Source organism: Mesoplodon mirus (genome assembly GCF_964341445.2).
Source record: "Mesoplodon mirus genome assembly, chromosome: 4".
NCBI lineage: Eukaryota > Metazoa > Chordata > Mammalia > Artiodactyla > Ziphiidae > Mesoplodon > Mesoplodon mirus.
Genome location: NC_138979.1, coordinates 109,441,613 through 109,467,600, shown reverse-complemented (window position 1 = coordinate 109,467,600; position 25,988 = coordinate 109,441,613).

Genomic DNA, 25,988 nt, shown 5'->3' with positions numbered 1-25,988 from the left:
TAGCAAGGTACTGTCAACTTCTAAGTTTTGGCACTGATAGAAGGGAAATCCTTAGAGTGTTTGTATTTGTCTCTGGAGGGACATTTTTATATTCATTTACATTTGAATATGAGGGCATTGCCCTACTGAGAGAATGGAATGTACTCTCATCCTGTCTCTATTCACTAGGGCATAGAGAGTTCACCACTTTCTCAACTTGCCTGCCTCCCTCCTCACTTCCACACCCTATTCCACTTCTTGCAGGGAGAGACCGATGTCTGGTAGACAGAGCTCCAATTTTGAAAGATCTGCATAATTTATTTCTTAAGCTCAAATTGAGGGGCACAGACTTTTGAGATATGAAGGTTGATTGAGCAAAGATGGTAGTATGGAGGCAGGACAAATTCCTCAACAGAAAGTAGCCTGGAAGACCAGCTTCAAGCTTTATTTCCCAGGCTGTTGTAAACCCCTCTATTCTGTTGCAGGCCACCATTGACTGTAATCTAGTCCTGAAGTAAGTCAGAAGAGATCATGAAATTTCACTAGAGAGGTAAAGGCCAAAGAGTTGCTTAGGTTGTTTCAATTTTAGCTTTTACTGGTAAGAGCTGAAACATTTGCAGAAGACGTCAACAAAGCAGAGAAACATCCACAGCTAATCAAGGGCATACAGATAGGAACAAAAGCAATTATTTACCAAGCCAACTTTTGCTTATAGGAGGAAAGAAAATAAATACAATATTAAATGAAAACACACAAAATACAAAACTTAAATTAATGATCTTAATTTTTCAGTACGCTTACCAAACTGCCAATAAGCAAGCCAAATAGTGCTCTCTTTGACTTATTATCTCTTTGCCTACCTTGACTTTTCATGAAAAGTTAAAGAAGTGCAAAATTGTCAGAAATCAAGCAAACAGGAAGCAGTAAGCTATCTAAGAATCCATAGAGTTTACTCTATCAAAAAATGATTGAAAGCAATGCTTAAGACAATAAAACAAAGCAAGACTCAAAAAAACAACAAGAAAAACAACACAACAGAGTCCAACTGCATAAAAACCTACATAATGTGAGTTTATGAATTACCTCATTGCCTAGAGAGGATGAAGTTAGCAAAGGAAGGGAAATGTCACATAAAGTACACACTAAAGAGACAGGATTTAACTGAAATAACTGGACATGTTATATGAAGAAGTACTGATGTACTTTGGACCTCAGAATAGTTGTATCACAGTTCTATTTGTTAAACTTTATTATTACACTGAATTGTATAATATTTACATACAGTAAACCAATCCACTAAGAAAATGTGAAAATCTTAACTAGGAGCTATAAAGAGAGGTGACTACATCTTGCTTCTGATCTGAGTTCTGCTCCTTCTTGGTCTTCTACCTCTGGATCACTTGTTGATTCTCACTTGTTAAGCTGCTTTTCATCATTCTTGCACATACTGGAACTTCAAGAGGTCTTGAAATCCTCTAGTTTCTGTTCATATGCCTACCACCATTGCTGTTAAATGCTTTACCATCTCTCTGTGTTGCTCTAGTGAGAAGGGATTTATATATACTGCTATATCCTCCACAAAGCTAAAGCTCTGTGGAAGGGACTCCTTAGTTAAAAGCCCTTTGCATCATATATATTACAATGTAAGATTTTTTCTTTCTTCTCTATGTCATTGTTTTGGTTAAAATTGCTCACTGTTTAACTATTTAGTGGACTCATGAGTATATTGCAATAATTTAATATATTTAATAAATGTTATTGAGAACCAACTACTAGTAATCAGGCCAAATCATAAACTCAGGTTTCTGATCCTAAAGCCATCCACTAGACCACAGGCCTTGCTTGCCATGGATTTACAGTATAGAGTATAGGAGACACACCATTTGAAATAGAAGATAATCCTTTATGGAACCAGTTTCCAATATTGTTTTAACAGGTTCTGGGCATTTTAATTTCATAGCCAAGATCCATCAATTTGCTAGAGCATATGCTCCAGGGAACTTGTTGCTGAGACAGGGAAATTTGTTTTAAAAGGTGATGTTAGTTTTGAGAATGAGTTGACATTTGTTTTATTGTTTGTTTGTCTTGCTGATCACTTACATGGCATGTTTTGATTTAATTGTAAGAATTTCTTTTTTAAAAAAGTCTGCCTAAGGGCAGTAAGGATGGGTTCACTGAGAGATACAAATTGAAAAATAATAAATTCAGAGCATATTTCAGGGTTTGTTATTGCCCTTTGGAAAAAATAGCTGAAAGTATGTCTTACTTTTCTAATATCATTTATGTATTAGAAATGACATCGATCTATAGAAATAAATACTCTATACCTGGGAGTTTTAATTGATAGAAGAGATAACTACCAATAGACACAAAGGTTCTATAATACTGAAAACACTGAAGTCTTAAGACCTCAAAGGAATTTGCAAATAAAACTTTTAAAATTCATCATTCAGTTACATATATATAATCCTGAAGTTTGATGCCAACCCAAGGTCACATCCAACTTATCTGGAATCAGCTTAAATCTTTCTAAACAATTTGCAAATCCTTGCTATGATAAATACATATTTCTTGAAATTTTTAATTAATTATTTATTTAATTGAGATATAGTTGATTTACAATATTGTGTTAGTTTCAGGTGTACAGCAGAGTGATTAAGTTTTTTGCAGATTATATCCCTTTATAGGTTATTATAAGATATTTCTTGAAATTTTTGCACTTAAGACCTTTTGTGGCTTTGATTCAGAGTTTAAATTCTTACCTGGAAATTTTGGTAAATTTGTGTTACTCAGTAGGTTGAAGAAAGACTTTCTGGGCGTGAGGAGGAATAGACTTAATTGGCATTTACTAGGTGCCTGTCACTGTGCTAGACAGTTTGCATTTATTATCCCATGTAGTCTTCATAACACCCCTTTCCTTTTTCAATGAATGGAAACTAAAAGTACATTTGCTATCACGTGGAATTTTTGCAAATATTTTTGAAGGTTAAAAAAGATGTCCTTAGACTTAAAAAGTCATAATCTTATTCATGCTCATTTATCATATGAGCTTACAAAATTACTAGACACTTGGCAGTATGTTTGTAAACTAGTCCTGCCCCGTACATGAGATTTATTATATTTTTAACTTCTAACCTTGTTTTTAGTAGTGCCAGGATTTAGTTTGCTGAGCCAATGAATTCAAGCCACTTCGCTGTTCAAAATTGATAACTCAAAGGCAAATGATAAAATAATTCTACCCATAACAATTTATAATCTGTGGTTCTCAAAGTGTGGCTCAAGGGACCCCTAGGAGTCCTTCACATCCTTGCAGGATGTCTTCAAGGACAAAGCTATTTTCATAGTAACACTAAGATGTTTTTGCCTTTTCACTCTCATTCTCTCAGGAGTATAAAGCTTTCCAGATGCCACATAACTTGTGCTACTGTTATTTATTTGACAATAATAGATTTTTTTTTTTTTTGCTTGTGAATTCTTTTGTTTAATAGAATTTTCTAAGGTAGTGATTTGGGGGTATAAATACATGTGTGGTTTTAGAAATTAACTCCATTTGTTCTCAATTATTTCTCTTTTGCTTTTACCAATTATTTTGATTATGCCTCCTATAATCTCTGTAACTCGTTATTATTCAATAAATTTTTACTTTTAAGTGCAGAAATTTCCCTTGCAACTACATAGAAACACAAGAGGTAAGTGCACCTTGTGTCTTGTTTTGCAATAATATTAAGAAAAATATTTTTGAGTATTATATAAATATTCGTTTTATTTAAGCTGTATTTAGTATTTAGTAATATTTGTTCTAAAATTTTAAAATTAATGTATTTTTGTATTTAAAGTTGGATCATTTGCTTTAAAAAAGGAGAGTAGAAGACTTGCCTTCTCTGTATAGTTGTGTGCTTTGTCTAAAGTTGCCAAAAAGGATGAAATCTCATGGAAGGAAAAATTTACTTCAATGAAATTGGGAAAAACATAAAAAAGAAATGGAAATATGATGCAAGTTATCTTATCCTTGGTTTTATAGTTGTTAGACATTTACCTTAGTGTATCTTATGCATCAGAATATTTTTGAATAGTAGGAAGGTGCCAGCTATGTTGTAGCATTATTTTGAGATATTAAATGTAGACATACTGAACACTTTAAAAGGCAAAAATTGTTCATTACATTTTTTCAAACTAGAAATGAAAAATGAATCATCTTACAGGGTAAGTTATCGCATTGCCTTGACTGGAGAAATACACACGATAGCTTGTACGGTTTACAGTGCTGACTTCCTGCTGGATAAAAAAATCAGTAAAAAAGAAAAATCATGGCAGTGCCAATTGACTCATTGAATTAAAGATTTAGCTCTAAACCTGAAGGCTGAGTTAATATCTTTGTGCAGATGATGCTTTTTGCCTTACAAAAGGGCGACTTTACAGCCACGGCTGGACTTATTGTTTTGCTTATGTTTTCCTGGTCTCTGCACCAACAAATCAGCAAAGATCTTTGTTTGTGTGTGTGAATACTTGGCAAACAAACAAGTACTGCTGAAATATTCACAGTACTTTAAAGTATTGAATAGCTGTTTTGGATCTCACAGTTTGTCCTGGACCAACAGTTTTTTCTTATTTGCTCTGATGGTGCAAAAACATTGCTGGGTAAAATTGCTGGTTCCTTAGCAAGAATCAAGGCAGTGGCCCCCAACTGTACTGGCAGTTACTGAATTCATCCCCAACATGCACTCACAGTAAAATAAACACTAGTTTCATTTAAGAATGTCCTTTTTGAAACAATAACAATTATAAATTTTATTAAATCTCATTCTTTTAATGTATATATTTTTTGTAATCTATGGGAAATATGGATAAAGCACTTCTGCTGCATGCCTAAGTATAATGGGTATCTTGAGGAAAAGCACTTGTGTAACTGTTGTGTGATTTTGGAAAACTCATATTCTTCATAATGAGCTTAATAGCATTCCAATATTTTTAAAAAACTTTTTCATAATTTTGTTGGTGATATAATTAAATTTTATTTTTGATACTATACAATAAAATGTGACATTTGAAAGATCTATATAATATGGTGAGATAATATTTTCTAAATGACTAGTTTATGATGTTACAAAATCATGTATGAGTGAAAGACACGTAAATGCAATCAGTGGATTTTAATGGAAAGAGAAATGAAAAGCTTATTGACAAATTTCAGGTTCTACATTGCCACTAACCTTTAAGTAACTATTAATTGTCAAGTTTTGATGTATTATCAAATAAGAACATCCATAATTATCTGAAAGGATAATTATATTACTCCTTTTTCTATCTACATGTCTATGTGAAGCTGGATTTTCTTCATGTACTACACCAACACAACATATCACGACAGATTGAATGCAGAAGCAAATATGAGAATCTAGACTCTTTTATTAAGTCAGATATCAAAAAATATGTGAAAATGCCATTCTTCTCACTAAAATGTTTGAGAGCTGCTGCTAAATAGAAGCAAATTGATGAATTTTTGATGGGATATAAAACATATCCTCCTCCTCCTCATATTTCTCTGGGACCCTTCAAGAAATAGATGGCACTTAAATGGGGTGACAGCAGAGAATTTACAATAGGACCATTTCAATAGATATGGACAGAATTATGGGAAACCAACAAGAGATAGTGAAGCATACTGGGACTAGCAGGGAGAAGATGCCATTACTATTAAGCTTGAAGGAGCAAGAAGATGAAGTATTTCCCAGAACCTGGAGGGGGATTGGTAGCTGCAGCTGTAGAATGATCAATAAGAGCTGTAAAACTTTGGTGGAGAAATTCAGTCTCTGCCAATCTGCAGTCTAGCTGGGAGAGAGCCTGGGCAGTAAATACCCCAATCTCTCTTCTGCCACCTCTGATCAACTGCTTGTGCCTCCCATTGTCTGAGCACAACTGGGAGCTACACTGGTGCAGTCCATAGAGGTCAGGATGTTAAGGAGACTGAGAGGGTGGAAGGTAGAACTAGAAGAAGGGCGAAGAATATCCAAAATAATTATTGTTAGCAGAAACAGCAGTGGGAAATACTTAGTGTCTATTATGGAATTATGAGTCATAAAAACATATTCTTTGCCCTTGAAGCGCTTACACACTTTTAATATTTGATTTGTATTGATTTCTTATTTTTTTGAAACTAAAGTACACTTTATCCAGGTTTTGCTAATTTTCCCACTAATGTTCAGGTTTTACTTTTTTGGGTACATAAATGCATGGGGGATGAGAGAGTAGAAGAAAAATAAACCATTGAGAACAGTGAGTATGAAAGACAGTAATGGATATGGAAAGTGAGTAATTGTGAAGGCTCTTAATATTTTTTAAACTCTCTCCTCCCATTGTAACTCTATGTCTTTAGTCTTAATTTTTGTTGATATATAAAAGCTGTAGAAAATTGATGTATACAACTTGATGATTTTAAGAGCTAAGTTGTATTAGTTTCTAATTTGTGTAGACTTGTTAACAGCAGTAAATGCTGGGGAGTCAGTGATGAGGAGAGATGAGAAGCTGGGATGAGTTTGTGTTGTTAGGAAAAATTTCATGTTTAAGTATAGACACAACTAAGAGAAAGGAGAAGAGAAACCTTTCCAGGTGGCAGGGGCTATTCCATGGGGTAGAAATCATGTGAATAATAAATAGACAAAGGGCTGAATGGGCTGAGGGTTGTGAGGGATGGAGAGAGAAGAGACAGATGTTTGTACATTAAGTCAGGCCCAAATTATGAAGTGCTTTGAATGACAGAGGGTTGTACATGACTTAACTGGCAAGAAACAGAGCCATCAGCCATGGCCAACCTGCCATAGGCCCACCTACACAGTGTGTCATAGAATCAGAAGAATGTTTATGGCAAGACATTCTTACATGGTTGTAGAGTGGACTATGGCCACTTTTTGTGGTGTGGACATGGCCCCTTGTCGAAAGGGCAGCGAGTCCCTATCATGAGTTCCTGTCTCCTGGCAGATTTTTCACTGTGTTTGGGCTGAGTTGATCAAATTACTTTAGGAACACGTCTTTGAAGCCAGAGATGCATCAGTAAGCTGTGGTGCATTTGCTTGTCTCCTTACTTTATATATTCTTCACAGAATTTACTTGCGAGTTCAGTAGTGAACCAGAGTAAAAGCAAAGTTAATTTTAGTCTGAATTGTCCTCTTGCTGATCTTCAAGCTCAAAACTGACTTTGGGTCTGCCCTAGATCTGTCAGTCACCCAGGACCTTAGGTAAACACTTGGCTCGAAAAGTGTTTTCAAGTCTGGTCTCTGGAAAAGGAAATTCTTGAAAGTAAAAAGCACTGACAATCTCATATAAATTAGAACATAAAAACCTTAGATAGATTTGGCAAAAACTAGTCCTGAGACATAGGAGCAGTTTGTTTATTCATCTTTGACAAACAATGGGAACATGCATTATTTATATGAGTTTCAAATAAACGTCCATTGTAAGTGAAGTTGCCTTTTACATGAGGAAAGAACAAGTGGAGATCATGTGAGACCAGAAGGAATACCGGCTGTGACTTTATCTGCAGTAGCGAAAACTTTTTTTTACATAATATTCCTGCAACAAAGCATAATCCGTTGTAGACTCTTTTTTAAAAAAATGACAGCTCGTTGTAAAGGATTAATGACACTACAATTTCATGAAAGTCATGCTTTTAACCTGATAATGAAAAATATTTATTGATGAAGACTCTGCTCCCCTCGGCTCATGAAAATAAATAAAATGTCCAATATTTGGCAAATATTTTTGTTACTTAACACATTGTAAATAAACAGAAATTGCATTTTCAATCACTTCTTTTTTTCACCTTAAAGAAGAAAGACATCATTGAAATGAAAACAATGCCATGGCTTTCGTGTTTGTAACATTGTGATTTTCAGTGTTAGGAGTTAATGATCTTCTAAAACCCCTGCCCTTCTTTTCCACTGAGGTAAAATATTTTTTATTGAGATTTTTTTTTTCTTTTGCTTTGGAGACTATGCATTCTGTGTTCTCTGAGAATTTTGCACTTAAGTAAAAACCTAGCATTAATGTGGAAAGTTATATCTCCTCTATAGAGTTCTCTCCTATTTTGGGCAACACAGCAGGCCTGTAGGGAGAAGCAGGGCATGTCATTTTGTGATGATGAATAAAAAAAATAGAAATTAATTACCCAACTCAAAAAAGTGAACATAAGAGGAATGACCAGAAGTTAATTTGTAAACTACAAGAATTAATATAGCCTAAAGGTCTTCCTACATATGAAACCAGTCAGTAAAATAGCATACCAATAAAAGGCACAGACCCTAACTAGAGTGGCTGCCCAAGCTATCAGAAAGACTTTGAGGCTGATAAATGACTATCTTATACAAAGATTTGAAAGAGACCTGATCTGTGCTAGGATGAAAAATAAAACAGGTAAAATTTGTCCCCTGTTACCAGAGAAACTGCATTTGATGATACTTTACAAACCATTTGAGTATCATAAGAAATTCTTACTGGTGTTTGAACGACACTCAGTGGGAGCTTTCTCAACAGGAATGCAGATGGTATTCCTATGTTATGCAGATTTCATGTCTCACAGAAGTTAGACTTTACCCAAGTGTCTAGTTTGTTAGTTCCAAACTTGCATCTCAGACCTTGTAAAGATGCTTCAAATCTTTTTTTATGGTTGCAAAGACTTTTTAAAAGTCGATAAACTAACAGAACTTGTTTTGAGAGCCCTCCTAGGTAATTTAAAATTTCTATCTCCATGATGCATTTCTAAAGGTGGAAGCAATTGAAGAAATGACTAGGGCAACATTCTAGCCTGTAAATATTTCTCTTTCATTTGTGGCTTACTTTTCCCCAATTAGGACAGCTGAAGGTGTATCTGCTGCTAACAGTTAATTATGTAGGACAAAGAATAAGTTATAAACGTATCACTTTTCTCCTTGCCAAACTTTAAGAATCATGCATTTGATGTGCTAATAAACCCTAAGAAACTATCGATTAGTTAAATAAAACATGGTTAAAAAAAAGTGTCAATGTAGAATTGGTCTGCTGATAAGTTGATGTTGTTGGATATTCACTAGTAGAAAAGTACTAGTCATAGGAAATATCATACAGTTTTAAGACTGTATTTTAAGTAGACGTTTTTAACAGAACTTTAGAGCCATTAAATTGAGGGGAAAAAAGGCGGGGGAAACATTAATTAAGGTCATAAAACTATTTTGTCGTGCTTGAAAATATCTTAAACTAAAAAATGTAGGAGCTATTATAATAATAACAAACATTAAATCACAAAAATTGAGTGATTTTTATGTGGCAGGTGCTAAACAGATTAACTCCTTTAATCCTCATAACAACCTTTTGGGATAGGGATTACTATCAAAATTCTCACTTATAGAAGAGAAGTCTTCAGAATTGAGTGTGAAGTCTCTTGTCCAAGGATTATCAGCTAGGAGGTGGCAGAGCAGAGATTTGAACTCAGGCAGTATAGCCTTGAAACCCATTTTCAGAGTCATTACGCTAAGATTATTAGAAAACATGGAAAAAAAAAAAGGTTTTAATGCATCCCAATTCTGCTGATTTATAGAAACTCAGACTAAAAGAGGACTCGGAGAGAGAAATTCCAGACATTTGAGATGTTTGTTAGAGTGCTGTTATTAGTTGTAGACATTCTTATGGCCTAGAAACAATTGAAATGAAGAAGGAAAAAAGGAAAGTCAAGTAAATGATAAGGAGAGATGCCATAGCTAAGAAGATATGCTAAATATGAAAACACACTACTCTTCAACTCAATTTTTCAATTTAATTACTTGTGAGATTTTTTTCTTGTAGAAAAGTCATGGAGAGCAATGAAAAAATGAAAATTATATAAGTTTATGTAAGTGATATTTACTTAATAGCCCTATTTCTTCCATAATATATAAACTAAGGGTTAATTCTACATACATTAATGTACATATTGAATAGTAGAATATATGTATAACTGAACAGAACAAGTTGAATATTTCATGTTTAAGAATAAGATAGACAAGATTGCTGCTGAAAAAATTCCATGTTATCAACGGAAACTCAAATTAAACTTTAAATAATCTTTATCACCAGTGATGCAACCCTTTAGTTTCTCACAATGGCTATAAATAATTATAATAATTGCATAAATTGTTATTAATTATAATAATAGCTACTATTTATGGAATGTCTGTCAGCCTTAAGCACTATGCTAGGTGATGTATATAAACGTTCATGTACAACTTCCAGTAACTCCATGTGTTAGGTATATTCAAATCATTTTACAGATAAGGAAACTGAGACAATGAGACAAACTAATTTGTCTATTGCTGCATGCATTAAACCTGTATCATTTGCTTTCCATCTATTCTATTTGAGCAACACTGTTGAATTTATTGTCCTCACATATTTCAGAGGCCTATACTACAGTCATTATAGTGATATGTATTTTTAAAATTCCAAAGCAGGATTTACTGAGATAAAGTAAGATGAGTTATAATTGTTCTCAAAGAATTACTTAAGATAATCAGTGATGATTTGGTAAAATTACATTCCCTACTAAAGAGCTCCGTTAGACCAACTTTACCCTCATCATGGTCCAATTACTGGTGCATACATAGTATGTTCTATTTTTCCTTTTTCTCTAGATTCTAGCTATAGACAGAAAAAGAGGGACTCATCTACTGTTTTGCTCCTTCAGCTCAAAAATAAATTCCTGGACAAAAATTTCAGTCCCTTGGAGGAGAAATGAGCAATGATAGGATTTTCAAAAATTAGTTCTCTTTTATTAATAAAAGTTGCTGTCCATAAACTAGTGTTCCCTTCAATACCTAGACACAAAGTAAACCATGTTTAATAAGGCAGCACTGAAGCACGAACACACGTACCCTTTTTCTTATTTTTTTGACTCTGTCAGCAGGTGGTGTGACATGCTGTGTTAAAGGGCTGATGTTTCTCTTGTGGGTGGAGACCCAGCCAGTTTTGATTGGAGTGGTGGGTGGGGAGCATTATGCTTCGCCTTCTGTTATGTTGATAACTTAACACTGACAAATGATCACATTATCATTAATCGGGGTGTTTGATATGGGGACCTGCATATTCATCATGTAGACACTAGCTTTAAACTTGAAAGATACCTAAATAATCATATATATGAGGTTTAGAGGAGAGGTAGCAATGACTTAGATATATGGACAGTAAATTTAAATTACCCAACTTGAATATCATTTCATTGATTTGGAAAGAAGACCACAAACTCCATCTAGCTATTCATGAGCTGAAGTAAAAATAATGAGAATGGGAATGAAGAAGTACCCCACCCTCCAATGCCCCATGCTTAGCTCTGTGGTGTCTATCATTAATATTTGTGCTTGTTTTTAAAGAAAATTATCCTTATGTTGATAAGTGCTTTTTATTACTTATTGGACATATAAGAGATATTAGCTAGCTCTTATGTAGTTATGGGCTACATAGAATCCCCAAATCAAATAATAGATGATGGCTCTTTAACATTGCTCAAACATAGTTGATGGCTCTGGTGTATTCTCATAGCATATATAAATGGTGCAGGGTGATATTAAAAGCATGAAGCAGACTGTGTGCTTGTGTCCTGGAACTACTCCATATTGGGCCTGAGACCTTGGGCAAGTTTCCTAATCTTTAAATAATAGTACCTACCTCATAGGGTTTTATGGGGTTTAAACAAGTTAATACATGTAAGCACTTGTGCCTAGCATAATGTAATAGGTTAATAAAGATAACCTGTTTTATTTTATATATGTCTTTCATAACATCAGTTATTCTTCATTGACAAGTCCTTTGGTAAGTAGGCTGATGTCTTACCTAATGCCTAACCACCTACAGTTTGCTATCTATCTTCTATCTATCTATCTATCTATCTATCTATCTATCTATCTATCATCTACCTATCTAATCATTATGGGTACTCTACTTGCTGAATATCAAATAGAGAGTCCTGTATACTGTTTTTAAGTTGAAATATTTTACCAAGGTAATTTAGTAGAATGAAAGGTCCCCAAACTCTTTGTTTGTTATAGGAGCTACTCTCCTCATTTTGGAGCCTGGTGGATGCCTGGAATTTGGGATGGCAAGGTGTGTAATGAATTTCTTTAGTCAGGGAATACTTATTGACACTGACTATGTGTTAGGCACAGTTCTAGGGGATTGGGGATATGTAAGTAAATAAGACACATGAAGTTTCTGTTCTGCAGACTAAGGGTGGGAAGGGGCAGACAACAATTTAAAAGATGAATAAAAAAGAAAAATGCCATGTAATGATAATTTTCTGCTATTGCAAAAGAAAAAAGTACTGACATACAGAGTGATTGAATAGCCATTTATATCAGATGGTCAGAAAGAGCCTTTCTGAGGAAGTGACACTTGAACTGAGCTTCAAATGACAGGAAAGACTCAGGAAAATAAAGATGGGGGGAAGGGACATTCCCAGCAAAGAGACTGGCTTGTGCAAAAATTCTGAATAGGATGGGACTTAGACTGTTTAAAGAGTTTAAAAACGGCTGGGAACAAGGAGGAGGATGGGGTTAAAGATGAATGCAGAGGTTTTGTAAAAGAGGAGTTTGGATTTTATTCTAAATGCAGTGGAAAACCACTGGAGAATTCTAATAAAGCAGAGATGTTTTAAACATGTCTCCCTGGCTGCTATGTGGAAAATAGATCATGGAGTTCAAGAATGTCATACTCTTTAAGTTAATCCTAAGCTATCTTGGGAAAAAGGAAATCTACTGAGTAATGAAAACCCAGGACGGGTTGTAGAACCAACCCATGGGAAAGCGAGAGATGTAGCTGGGTCCAGGTAGGCACAATGGAAAACTAGAGTCTGAGATGCTACCAGGACTCTTTTTCTCTATCTTTTTATCCTATATATCTTGTATAAACTTTATTTTCCCTTAATTTAGATGGAACTATTTCTTTCTTGTGAGGCAACATGGCTACAGACCATTCTTAAGTTTTATATCTTCATGGCTTCTACCATCAGAATCAAACCTATCCCCCAGTAACAGAGTGAAATATCTCAGGGGAGGACTTTAGTTGGCTACTCCTGAGCTAAACAACTGTATTTGGGAATGAACTTATGAGTCTCACCATATAGATATTGAGGGACAGAGGAGGTAGTTTCACCAGTGCAGATCCAAGGGGAAGTAAGAGGGGAGGGACTGGGCAGGCAATTCCATATTGTCACTACCAAAAGAAAGAGTATTCTTAGGAGAGGGGTAGAGAGAAAAGTTGAGTTTACTGAAGTATCAACTCTTCTAGGTGCTGGTTATGCAGCAGTAAACAAAACAGATTAAAATCCCTGTCCTCATGGTGGTTCCATTCTAGATCCAGTGCTATTTATGCCACCACTAAGCAGTGCTTGATGCTGTTCCAGTAGCTGGAAGCACACCAAGAAAGCAAAACAGCCAAAGCCTCTCCATCTTGATGGAGCTTAGAGTCCGCTGTAAAGTATAAAAGGAGAGGGGACAGGTCTAGGGCACTCCTGCTCTGCACAGCTCTCAGGGATAAAAATGAAGAGGAAGGTGATTCCAGAAGTTGATTCAGCCCCCTGCCATCCCTAGGCCCTCATCACTATTGTAAATAGTGCAGCATGAGGAAGGTTCCCTGGGCAGAAACTGCCATGGTGATGGCACCCTCCCTGTGCCTTGGTAGCATATACCAAGCTGAGGCGTCTCAGCCTTTATGCCAGCTTTGCCTCTGCAAGCTTTACTTTCCAAGTGCAGTGATGTAGGAAGTCCCTGTGCTACAGTCAACCTGTTGTGAATCTCCTCTCTTAGTCTAAGCATTGCATTTGTAAAACCAGACATTCTGGGTTTAATGCACTGAGGTGTTCACTGCCACATCTGTCAATCAGTTTCAATCACTTGCCAATCAGGTAATAGAGCCAGAAGCCAAGAATCTGCCCAGGGCAGGAAAAGATCTAATGGGTTTGTCTGTCAAATGCATCTTAATCCTATGTTTTAGTGAAATGTTTTGAGTCAACTAACAAACATATTATGAATTACTCAACTTTTTTCTGTTTTGGAAAAAAATACAAGAAAGAAAAAGGAAACTGTTAGAAATACACTCTGATAGAATAAATGGCTGGCTATTAGATTGACAGAGCATCATAGTCTATGTACACTTACTAGACTAATGGAAGGATTAGACAGTTGAGCCTAAGGCTGTATTTGTTCTGGTCAAGAGAATTGTGTATTTGAGCTTCAGTGGTATGCTGACTATGCCTGTGTGGAAAGCAGAATGGCCAACTAATGTTTTTAAGTGTTTTCCTCAGTAAAAAGTATATAGAGAAATACATTTAATGAGGTCAAATTTGTGGATTTGAGTTCTACATGGGCCAGTGATTTCACCCTATTCCAGTACTATGGACCTTTGCTACTTGTGGCAGTTATCAATTTGATGCCTCCAGCTCCAAATCCACCCATCATTGACTGATTTGCAAAAACAAAGATGAGCCCTTCAAATATTTTCCTTTTTCCTGCTGTACCATGTTAAGCTATGTCCATGGAAGGCACTGGCAAGACACTGCAGGAGGAGAAGGTTTTTCTTCCTGGTACTTTTGTGCTTCTTTGGGCAGGCTCCTATAGCACAGAGGTTTTCTCTAGTACCTGTTTTCTACACTGAGGGGCCATTTTCATGAACATGCTATCTGTGCAAAAACCCAAGGCCCTATGCTTGGTTTGTGCTCTGCTGTTACCATCTTGAAATTCTTAATACATTTTGAACAAGAGGCTCCACATTTTCATTTTGAACTAGGCCCTGCAAATTATGTAGCCAGTCCTGCCTGCATCTCAGGGTAACTTCCAGTGCAATGCTCCTGCAACACCCAGTTCCTGCAGGCCACTGTGGTCAGCAGCACCCGGTGTCCGACAACTTCCTGCAGCACCCTCAGATGCAGTTTAATAGCAGATCCCTCCCTGTGAAGAGCTTCCTCAGCACCCTAGATATGAAGTGTTTTCTGGTCCCATTCTGCTATGACCTTCTTTTAGGATGAAGGTATTGAGTTCTCCCTCAGCACTGGGCTTGACAAACCAGGTGGCAGGCTCCTGGGGGTGGGGATTGGGTAGAGTTATTCTGACCCAAAGACCCTGAGGACTGCAACGGACATCAAGCAGTCTTGGAAAGGAGGGGCAAAAGAGCAAATGGAAGAACAAAGGAGAGAAGCAGAAAGAATGCCTTAGGGATCATGAGCAGTTAAGAATTGATAGCAGGAAAGGCTGGGGGAAGCCATTGGAGCTGCATGAGAGCATGTTGGACACCACTTGTGGTGATGTCAGCTGCTATTGAGGCTTTGATGTGCTAACTTTAAAGGATAGAACAGACCAATCATCTGTCTTAACAACACATCCAAATACAGACACTAGAACAGACATTTCTTGCTTGTCGTCTGTCTCTCTGTCCCTCTTCCCTTCCTCCATGCCTGGGGCAACCAGATACTGTTTGTTCCACCTTCTAGGTAACAGCATCAGATAAAACCCCTAGACTCTCAAATGAACTGAAATAAAATGCTGATTACTGAAGAGTGAATCACTTTCTATAATTTATGATTCCTTTTAATTCAAACATGTTGACTTGTATTTTATATTCGTATTAGCTGAGTCTGATGGACCCAGGTTTTCAGAATAGATACAAATCTCAATCCCTTGTAGCTAGATTCCCCTCTACAAAAATGTGGTGACAAATAGTTTCCAGTGTTTCATGCGCACTGGAAACTTCTTAGGAACTTTAGCAAATGAGGCACCATTATTATGTAGCAGTACAGTGACCAGTTTCCTATATTATTGTAATATGAGGCTGTAAAAATTTGCTTTTTCTTGTATCTTATTATCATAAATGAAAGTGGGATTATAGAGTTTCTGAGATTTAAAGTTTGCAACATTAACGAAGTTTTATGCTAAACACATTTAAAATTGGATTAACGTCTAAAGTGTGTTTCTTGTTTAAGATTTTCATGTTCTCTTCAAAATATGGCAGAAGTAAAGATAACAAACAAAAGGTGAGAAGAAATTTTTTAAATGGGACAAATAAAATTGAGCATACACAGAATATATTAAGAGATGGGCTAGAAGGGTTGTATAAGTGATTGTATATTTATTGTCCATGATTCTTTCTAATTTTGGAATATTTTGAAACTCTTAAAAATAATGTTAAATTTGACAAACACTATATTTTAGTTCATTTTTCCAACTCTATGTTTACATTTTACACTTAAACCTGTCTTTCTTCAATCCTGGAATATTCCTAAGTGTTATCTTTTTAAAAATTTCACTTTTCTGCCATTCCACCAACGTCTTATGCTGGAATTTATATTAAATGTATGTTGAAGCCTCAAAAGTTAATTTCCTTCTCTTTTAACTGCTATTTCATGTCATTTATTCCCTTTATCTTTTGGTGCTACATTCTGGGGCAATTCCTTAATACTTTCTCCTAATTTACCCATTCTCTCTTCAACTATGTTCAGTTTAATTTGTGAGATTTTAAATTTAAATCATTTTATATAGTTTTTCATTTTCTGAATTTTTAATGGTTCTTTTTCATATCTATCTGACCTTGTTTAATCTTTTTTTATGATATCTTTTCTTTTTTAAAAAGCCATGGTGATTTTTTTGTTTGCTTTTGTTTTTTTTTTTGTTTTTTTGTTTTTTGCAGTATGTGGGCCTCTCACTGCTGTGGCCTCTTCCGTTGCGGAGCACAGGCCCTGGACGCGCAGGCCCAGTGGCCATGGCCCACAGGCCCAGACACTCTGCGGCATGTGGGACCCTCCCAGACCGGGGCACGAACCCCCATCCCCTGCATCGGCAGGCGGACTCTCAACCACTACGCCACCAGGGAAGCCCTGCTTTTGTTTTCTTAATTCTTCTTTGGGCACTGAATATACCTATCTTTTTAAAGTAACTTCCAGATTGTGGTGGTATTTTCATTTCATCAATATTGAATTAATCTCCCAAGTAGCTTTTGTTGGCTATGGCTTTCCTTTCTTCTTCTTTACTTGTTTCCTCTTTCACTCCCTCCCTCCTTTCCTCCTTCTTCCCCTAAACTCTTCTCTGATATGCTTGCCTCAAGGTTGTCTCCTAAGTTCTCTAGTTCAAATCTAGGTCTTAAACTGATAAGTCAGGTCTGATACTCCACAGTGCCATTAGATAATTCTTAGATTCGGTCACCAAGCCATTTGATGAATTGAACCAGATCTAGACTGGAACAGTCTTACTCCCTGTGAGATATAGCCTTTGGCTACAGTCAGTAGCAGTGTTATTCAGATTCTTTTCTTGAGTGGGATTTGATAATATGGGGAGGCAAGAGAAGGAGAGAGTGTTACTAAGCACTTGTTCTTAAGCAGTGAGCTTTCTTTTGGCTTCCTGCCTCCTGAGGGTGCATTTTAGTTCCTGTTTCTCTGCAGAGGTTCAACTTAACTCTGTATTTGGAAGGTGTCTTAAAGCATGAATTTGAATGACAGTCTTGACCAGTAGTCTCAAGTTCTTGAGTATTATTCTTCTAGCATGTGTGTGTATGTGTGTGTGTAGTTTTCATCCAAGGTTGGGGCTAAGTGGTATATTATGTTAATGGATTTGAAATACAATTTCTTCCACAAGTAGTATAATTCAATCAGCCGAGAATCACTTCACCAACACATAGAATGAACTAAGTAGAACACTAGTTCCTGTGGGTACAGAGAACAAGTAGGTAGAGGCCCCTCCTTAGTGCTCTCTTAGGCCAGTAGAGGAGGCAGAATAGATAACCTCCCTTGTCCTTGACTTTGCTGCTGAAGTTTGACCTATTCCATTTCTACTTAATTTTGAGATTTTAGGAATTACTATGGTTCAAGTGGTTCAATAAATAAATGCACCTGCATTGGACATTCATGAAATGTTCTCATCAGGTCTGCAATGTCAGTTACTTAAGAACATGAGAGGGTAAGGCCACATGTGCATGTCAGAGGATTACGTGGATTTGGTCAGCACAACCAAAGGAGTTCAGCTTTTTCTCATCTGCTCTAAAAAGATCAGCACAGCTTGTGATATGCTTATGAAAATAACTGAAACTTTAAAACTCTATTTTTTTATTTAAAGAAATCAGACCTAACCAGGATTAGTAAGCAGTGCCCGGATTAGCTTTACTAGTATAAATTGTGAGTCAGAAGGGAGAATCACCATCAGGAGGACCAGCAGCCATGCCGAACATGTGCTGTTTTTACCCATTTTAATCTTTTACTTGTACTGTTTTTGTAAAGTAAAGTGGCAGGCCAGAAGGAAAAGATAGACGAAGTAGAGCAAAAGACTTGAGGAAGGAGAATGGTTGCAGAGGGAGGAATTATTCCATAAAACAAAGAGCAGAGAGTGTATTTAGAATAAGGAAGAAAATGAGACAGGAGGTCAGGAAGATAATAAAATCAGACTAGGGACAAATGAATTGTCCTTTCCTTCACACAAATGGAGTATTCCATGTACAATATCCTTCTTTCACTTGCTAGTCACCATCATATATATTCAAGAGAAAATATACTACAAAACATCCACCTACTTTTCAATACAAGCAGGAGAATAGCTCCCAAATAAACTCATCTTTCATTCTCCCTGTTCCTGTAAGTCTTAAACAGATTCATTCTCCTAGGAATAGAAATTATGGAATCTAAGAGTAAAACAATAATCTGGAAAAAGAGTAAGGAGAGAAAGGGCAAAATTTTCTTTTGTTTGCAAATCTGGTGCATTAATTGCATTCCTGGGAGACTTTCTGGACAGAGCCTCTGGTAAACAAATTAGATATAAACCGAAGGCGAGGGCACCAGGGTCACTATGGTGAGGGAACATCAAGTGACAGGCGCTGGAACCCCCGATGCATGGCTTGCAGAGCAGATGTTCGCAAGGATGCAGTGATTATTGAACTGGTAATAAAAAAGCATCAGCTTACAGGCAGCCACGATGGATGCTGGTAATTATAAAGCATCCCCTGGGAGGAAAATGACACAAGTCAGCCACAACTCCGTAATCACCGGGGCATAATTAAAGCTCCAGTAACAGTTGTTAATAGGGTGAAAATAAAACAGGGGGAAAATTTGAACTCAACCTTTTCCCCCCATTTTTTTAAGAGATGGCAAAGGGCAATGTAATTACAGGGATAGCAGATTTTATAATTCTGCTTCACATCATAAAACAAAGGGTTGGGGCTATTAAGTGGTCATTGATATTTAAAGTATGGGAACCCAGATACACCTACATATATATATATATATATATATATATATATATATATATATATATATATATATATATATACATACATATACCAAAGGGAAAAAAGTGTGTTTGCTCTTTGAATATGTAGTATGTGGGGGAGAACAGATTTTTAAACAGAATGTTTATATTCTAATTTTCAAAATGGTAGAAATACAAATATGTAAAGAAAACGGAAACATGTAAATATTTGGCCATTTCATCCTTTCCGGAAGATCTGTAGTGGTATAATGTGCCAAGCTATATGATACTGTTGGTTAAAATGGTTTAGATATTGTTAAATAAAGTCAGCAAATCACTTACAGTGTTGAAAGTGTCACTTTTTCACAGAATGCTGCCAGCCACTCCCTAACCTAAAACATCAAGCAAAACAGGGCTCATTTTCCATGGGCTAAATCACTGAAGCTATTTACCAGAAGAGCTTCTAAGAAAAATACATCTACACCCATTGTGACCCAGTTGCCTAGGTGATTGGGCAACTAACTATGCATCTGGATATGCATTACCAATTAGGCCTATGTGTAGATCTATTTTAAGAGGCAGATGGGTAGTACAATGAGAAGGAAAGGAACTCTCTTAAGTTCCTATTTAGCCAGTTTTCCATTCATGGATATTTAAAAGATTAGGTTTAAAGGGCTGATAAATGTAAAAAACATACTCTACAACCTTGTGCTAAACTTCATGTGAGAAGTACATGAATACCCATGTATGTCACATTTCAATAAACTGTAAGAAATGAGGGGAAAAGGAATAGCAATTTTCAGTAGAACTCTCATTTATGGATTTTAACATGATCACAATTAGCTACTGAAAATCTTTCTCCTTCTTTCTTTTGGTATTTGGAGAGCTGGCCAATTAAAACATAACTAATTTATTGTATTTGGTATGGAATGCATAAAGAATAAATTATATTTCCAATATGAACATAGATTCCTAGAATTGGAAAGGACCTGACAATTTATGGCCTTAATTACCCTTAAATACCTACTGTTTGCAATGCACTCGTAAACATGAAATATATTAAAAGACAGTATCTGCCACATAGAAGACTCAACATGGACACAGGAAAAGTTAACAGATCATAAAATTTGAAGTCCTTGACTTCTTTTAGACCCTCAGGTCATGGAAAAATAATAAAAACTTCGGGAGAAATTTCTGTTATTACTAGGAAGAATCAGTGGCACAGGACATACTATCCCAGGACCAAGATATTAAGAAATGTGAATATTTTGGCTTTTGGGGACAAGTCTTCCTTTAATTGAGAATTAGTTCCTAAAGGAGTATAAAATGTACAACTGTAGGGCCCATCCTGAAAGGAGTAGGACAAAGAAGAATGGGGGAGAGAGAAAAAGGCAAATCCTATCCTCGCCTGAGGAGGAGAACAGGGAAGAGTTTTCTTCAAGTGGCTCAGGATTCTGTAAGAAAAAGGGGGGTTATAAAAAAATAAATGGGAAATGCTGTTTATTGCATCTCCCTATTGGAGATTCACAATCACATTAGCCTACTAAATGCTCTGATAAAATCCTGCAGGGAGACTACATATCAAACTGTTTAAATGTACAGCTTGACTTTGGAGCTAAATGGTCTTAGCTTGATCCTCAACTCTGCTAAAAACTAAGCAAGTTACTTAACCTATCAAAATAGTAAGACATTCCTACCCTTGGTTTCCTCAACTACAAAATAGAGAGGACTATAGTGTCTACCTCTGGGTTTTTGTGAAGATTAAATAACACATTCCATGTAAAGTATTTAGCACAGTTCCAGGTGCCTAGGAAATGCTCAAAATGTCTTAGATATTATTAGAATTAATATATGTTACATAATAAATGAGTCAACCTATTTAACTTTATTTCAGTATTTTCTACCCTTTGACTATGGAACTCTCTTTTAAAGGACACCTACAAAAAGCTGAAGATATACTAGTTTTTTTGGGGGGAATAAACAAGTTTGAAGCACCCTAAAGTTACTCAAGTTTGATGTGGGGAATGGGGCTCAGGATGGGAAGAGTAATAGCCCTGGGGCATCAGAAAGATGACCAGAAGAAGGCCAGCTGAAGAAGGTTTAATAAAGAGGCAGCAGACCTCTAAACCTATTTCTGTTTTTGTCGTTGTTGGCAATAATTGAACAACAATTATCCTAATGGACTGAGGTTTCACTTATAAAGTTACCACTGTCTGTCTATGTCTGTCTCTTAAAACTTAATCACTGCATTATCTAAATACATTTCTTTACTTATCTTTATATTCTTAATAACTTCCCAAAGGCTTCAAATAAAGCTTTCAAACCCATTCCTTAGATGGGGGAAGCAACAGATGATTCTCCCATTTTCCTTCAATCTGCTCATGTCCTTTAGGAACCTCTACTTCTACTCTTATTTTTTCTGTTTTTTTTTTAAATTTAAATCTCTCCTCTCTTTTGCCTAAAGTATAGAAATGTAGAAGGAAGAAGAATGTGAACAAGGAGGTTGATTGGGGTGAAGGCACAAGGGGAGTTGAGAAGGTTTTCCAAGATAGGTAACATATAATCATGGTCTTTCATTTTTCCTGATTCCAAAACAAATGAAAATAAAAAACAATCTAACATAACTAATTCCGAAACTTCCCAGGAGGATGATAGAATCTAGGAACAAATTGGAATAAATGTGCTAATGTGTAAAAAAGAATTTCCTTGGAAGAATATTGTATAAATGTAAACTATTTTTAGTATATTTACTATAAATTCAGAGATTTTTGTCCCTTTTTTAAAAAGTAAGTTTTCCATAGACATTATAAAGTGTTTGTTAACAGCAGTTTTCAACTATTATATAAATCAGTACTTAGCAATATGTTTTAGATTTTAAATAATCCTAGGATAAAATATATTAATTTTAGGGAAGGCTTTGGATATTTTATAACAATTATAGTTTATCCTAAATAATAGATAATTCTATAAATTTCTTTTGTTTTGTTTCCACAATAGTTCAACATAGAGCAGACTATTTTGACATCAGAGAAATAAGAGCTAGACATGAAAGAAGAGAAAATATAGATCAGATTATTTTCAATTTTTTAAAGTGTTTCAAGAAGTGGTCTTACAGATTTTTGCTCTCATTGTCTATAATTTCAACTATTCAATATGCTTAGGATTCTTGCCAAAAATTTTAACCAAATTTGTTTTGGATTTCTGATAGGACTTCTTTGTAGCAGATTTATTTTTAATTCTTCCTCTGGGGATTTGTGCTCTATTTTAAAGAATTATATGTACCTCTCCGGAATGTTACTAATTTCCAGGTTCATAATATGAAAAACTCTTTGTTTGTCCTAGAAAAAGCTGAAATAAAAATGATAACCAATTCTACCTTACACTAGTGAATCTTTAAATAGTACTGTATTTTTCTAACTAATGGAGTAGTAAATGTTCATTCCTTCTTTTTGGTCAACCAGGTTAATGACCGTGTTCTATATTTCAGTGACCACAGAAAATATTGAGGATGTAATGATAATTAGTGCAGTCCCAACCTCAGAAACTTCAAGTTTATGGCATGTTAAGAAAACCCAACATTGTATCATTTTGTGCTATTGCAATGGCATGTATAGGATGCTATGGGAGCAGGCAGAGTAGGGAAATCTTGATAGAAAAACTCCCATTTAAATTGAATCTTAAAGGGTTAACAGGAAATACAGAAGGAGTGGGTTGTGTGTGGGACTGATAAGGATTACTCCCTACCTCCTTCCTTGGCCCTTTTCTCTTTTCTAGGTATTCTCACTTTCTAAGTCATCTCTAGTTACGTGACTGTCAATTCCATTTATATTCATGTGATCACTACATTTATTCTTTAGCTCTGACCTTTCTCCTAAATTCTGGATTCACATCTAACTGCCTACCTAATATTGCACCTGAATGTTTAACACCACATTTTACATGTTTAAAATAAAACTGCTTTTATCCATCTGCCCACCAATTTGTTCTTCCTCTAGTGTTCCATGTCTCACAAAATGGCACCACACTTTACACAGTTCATAGATATCTCTTTTGCACCTTTCATACAAACTCTCAGGAAATTCCATTGGTTTTACCTTCAAGTTATATCCTGAATCTGACCACTTGCTGCTACTGCTCTGCCCAAGTCATTTCTTCTCTGGATCATTGCAATAGACTCAAAAATTGTTTCCCTGTTTTTCATCTTACCCTACTCTGGCAGCAGGCAGACTGCTTCTTTTGAATAATAAGCCAGATTATGTTACTCCCTGGTTAAAAACTTCCAGTGGCTTCCTATTATAGAATAAAATCTAAAGTTCTGAGCATGGCTTCTAAGCCTGCCCATGATCTTGCTGAATATCTATCTGTCTTCATTTATCTATTTAAGCTACACTGGTCTTCCTGCTGTTTGTTGAACATGGATGCCACATCTTAAGGCCTTTGCAGTTGTTGCTCCCTGCCTGAAATGTCCTTCCTCCTAGAGCTCACAGGGCTGGCTTCTGCCACTCAAGTCTCAGCTTAAAAGTCACCTTCTTGGAGAAGTCTTCTCTAGCAAACTTAGCAAATCCTTCTTCCCCTAGCATTCTTCATCACATTGATTACTATGTGAATTTTATCACATATTTACATAAGTGCCTTAATGACAGCAGCCCAGTTTGGTATATTTACTGCTGTATCCCTGACACACAGAAGAGCACATAGTATGTGCTCAATAAATGTTTATTGACAGAGTTCCCAGTTTCTTGTTATCTTGGTAGAAATGTGCAATTGTATATATGGGTATGAAATTAGAAAGATGTGGTTTGCGATAAGAAACACACAACATAGGGTAAGTTATTGAATTCAGAGAAAGGGTGAATACAGACCATGTAGGGGATTTCCTAAAATATGAGAAGGGAGGAAGTTCACAGAAGCCCACCTTCCTCATTTAATGGGTGGCCTATCTAAAAGGAAAGGTTGCACTAGTAAAGTTGTAAAATTCTTTCCTGTGTCTGTGACAGATGAGGCTGCTCTTCCCTCCCTCCCTCCTCCCATTCTTCCTTCCTTAAGCATAGCAAGCATACTGCACTACACAGCTTATGTTCAAGGGTGGAAGATTATATATATGTGTGAAAACTTCCCTTAGTCCTTCCTAGGTTATTTGGCTGGCCTAATAATTAAACTGATATAAGACAAATAAATAGGAGAAAAACAAATTTAATTATGTACATATGGGAGCTCTTTAATATACATATGAAGCAGTGTCCAGTTGGCTAGGTCACTTCATGATCTCCAACTGTAGGAGTGGAAAACTTTCCCTTCTTCCCTTCTAGGTTATTGCGTGGTCTAATAATCAAACTGATACAAGACAGATTAACAGGAGAAAAACAAACAAAATTACATGCATACAGGGACCCCATAAAGATATGAAGACTCAAGGCAGTCAGGTAATTAAAGCTTGTATAATATTCTGAGCTAAGTAAAGGGGTAATGGTGTAAGGACATGAAGGGGAGGAAAGACATTCACAGGAAGAGAAAAGGTATGTTTAGAAAATAAAGGTTGCCCTGTTATGCAGACAAGTTTCTTAGGTAAAAAGTTATATCTGATAATAGATTTCTACCTGGTAAAGATCTTATTTCTAATGTAAATTTAGGTAGCTGAGGGGGAGGTAAAGAGCTTTTCCTGAGTCTACTTGGGTTTTTGATTGCCTTTAGCTCAAAATAATCTTTATGCCAAAGTGACATAGTTTGAGGTGGAAAAACTTGCTCCCTTTCAGTCCTGTCTTTGAAACTTCAAATAAGAAATTTAATAATCTGGAAGCTAAGTTGTTAGATTGCTCTGTATATCATTGAGCCAGCCTCAGAATAGGTCAATTCAGTTAAACAGTTGTGTCTCATTTCAGGAGGCAGTGATGCAGGTGGGCCTCAAAATTAGGCCTTTATTGTATAAGCAAGCAATAATGTATTTAATAAGAGGCATTTCTATGGAAACTAAAGAAAACCAAAGGGTATGATTGGAGCAGATGATAAACCCAGTCTGGGTCCAGAAGGCAACCAGCTGAGAGAAGAGAAGATTTTCAGATGTAGGGATCAAAGCACCTTTTGCAGTTTGAATGTCTCTGATGATGTCATTAGGTGTTCATGTAAACTTTCTGAGTGGCCCACACAGCAGCAGCACAAAGATTGTCTAAACATAGCTATTACAGTGATTTCTCTGAGGTTTATATCGAGATGTCTATATTCAGTTTTTCAGGGCTACAGGGAAAAAGGCAGTTTTTTTCTTAGTGATTCCAAATCAAAAGAGTGGGAGAAAATTGGAAATGTTAGTTTGGAGATTATTAGACAGATATTTGAGGAAATTAGAAGAATTCAGTATCCAGCTGAGCTTAGAGGTAGAAAAGAACACCTCAAAGACAATTAAAAGAAATAAAACCTGATATCCACAAGTGTGTATTATAGTTACTACTGAGACATAATTTTTCTCTCTAAAGTCACCCTTATTTCTACCAAAGAAAGCCACAGTAAGACTAATTTGTTTGCAGAAATAAGTCTAATTTCAATAAATGTGGCCTGATTATTTCCCTAAGTACAGCAAGAATAGTGATTTGACCATATAGGCTCTTTTAAATCTGCTTTGCTGGAACTTTTTGTAAGAAATCTCAGATTGAACTTTGAAAAGCCTCTGGAGGCCAAGAAGACAAGCCGAGAACTTGACATCAGATTTTGCCTGCAATATATACAGATTTGGGTGAATTCCTTTCTTCTTGAGGTCTCCCAAATATCCTGAGTTTCCTGCACCAGCAGGAAGTGACCTTTCTTACT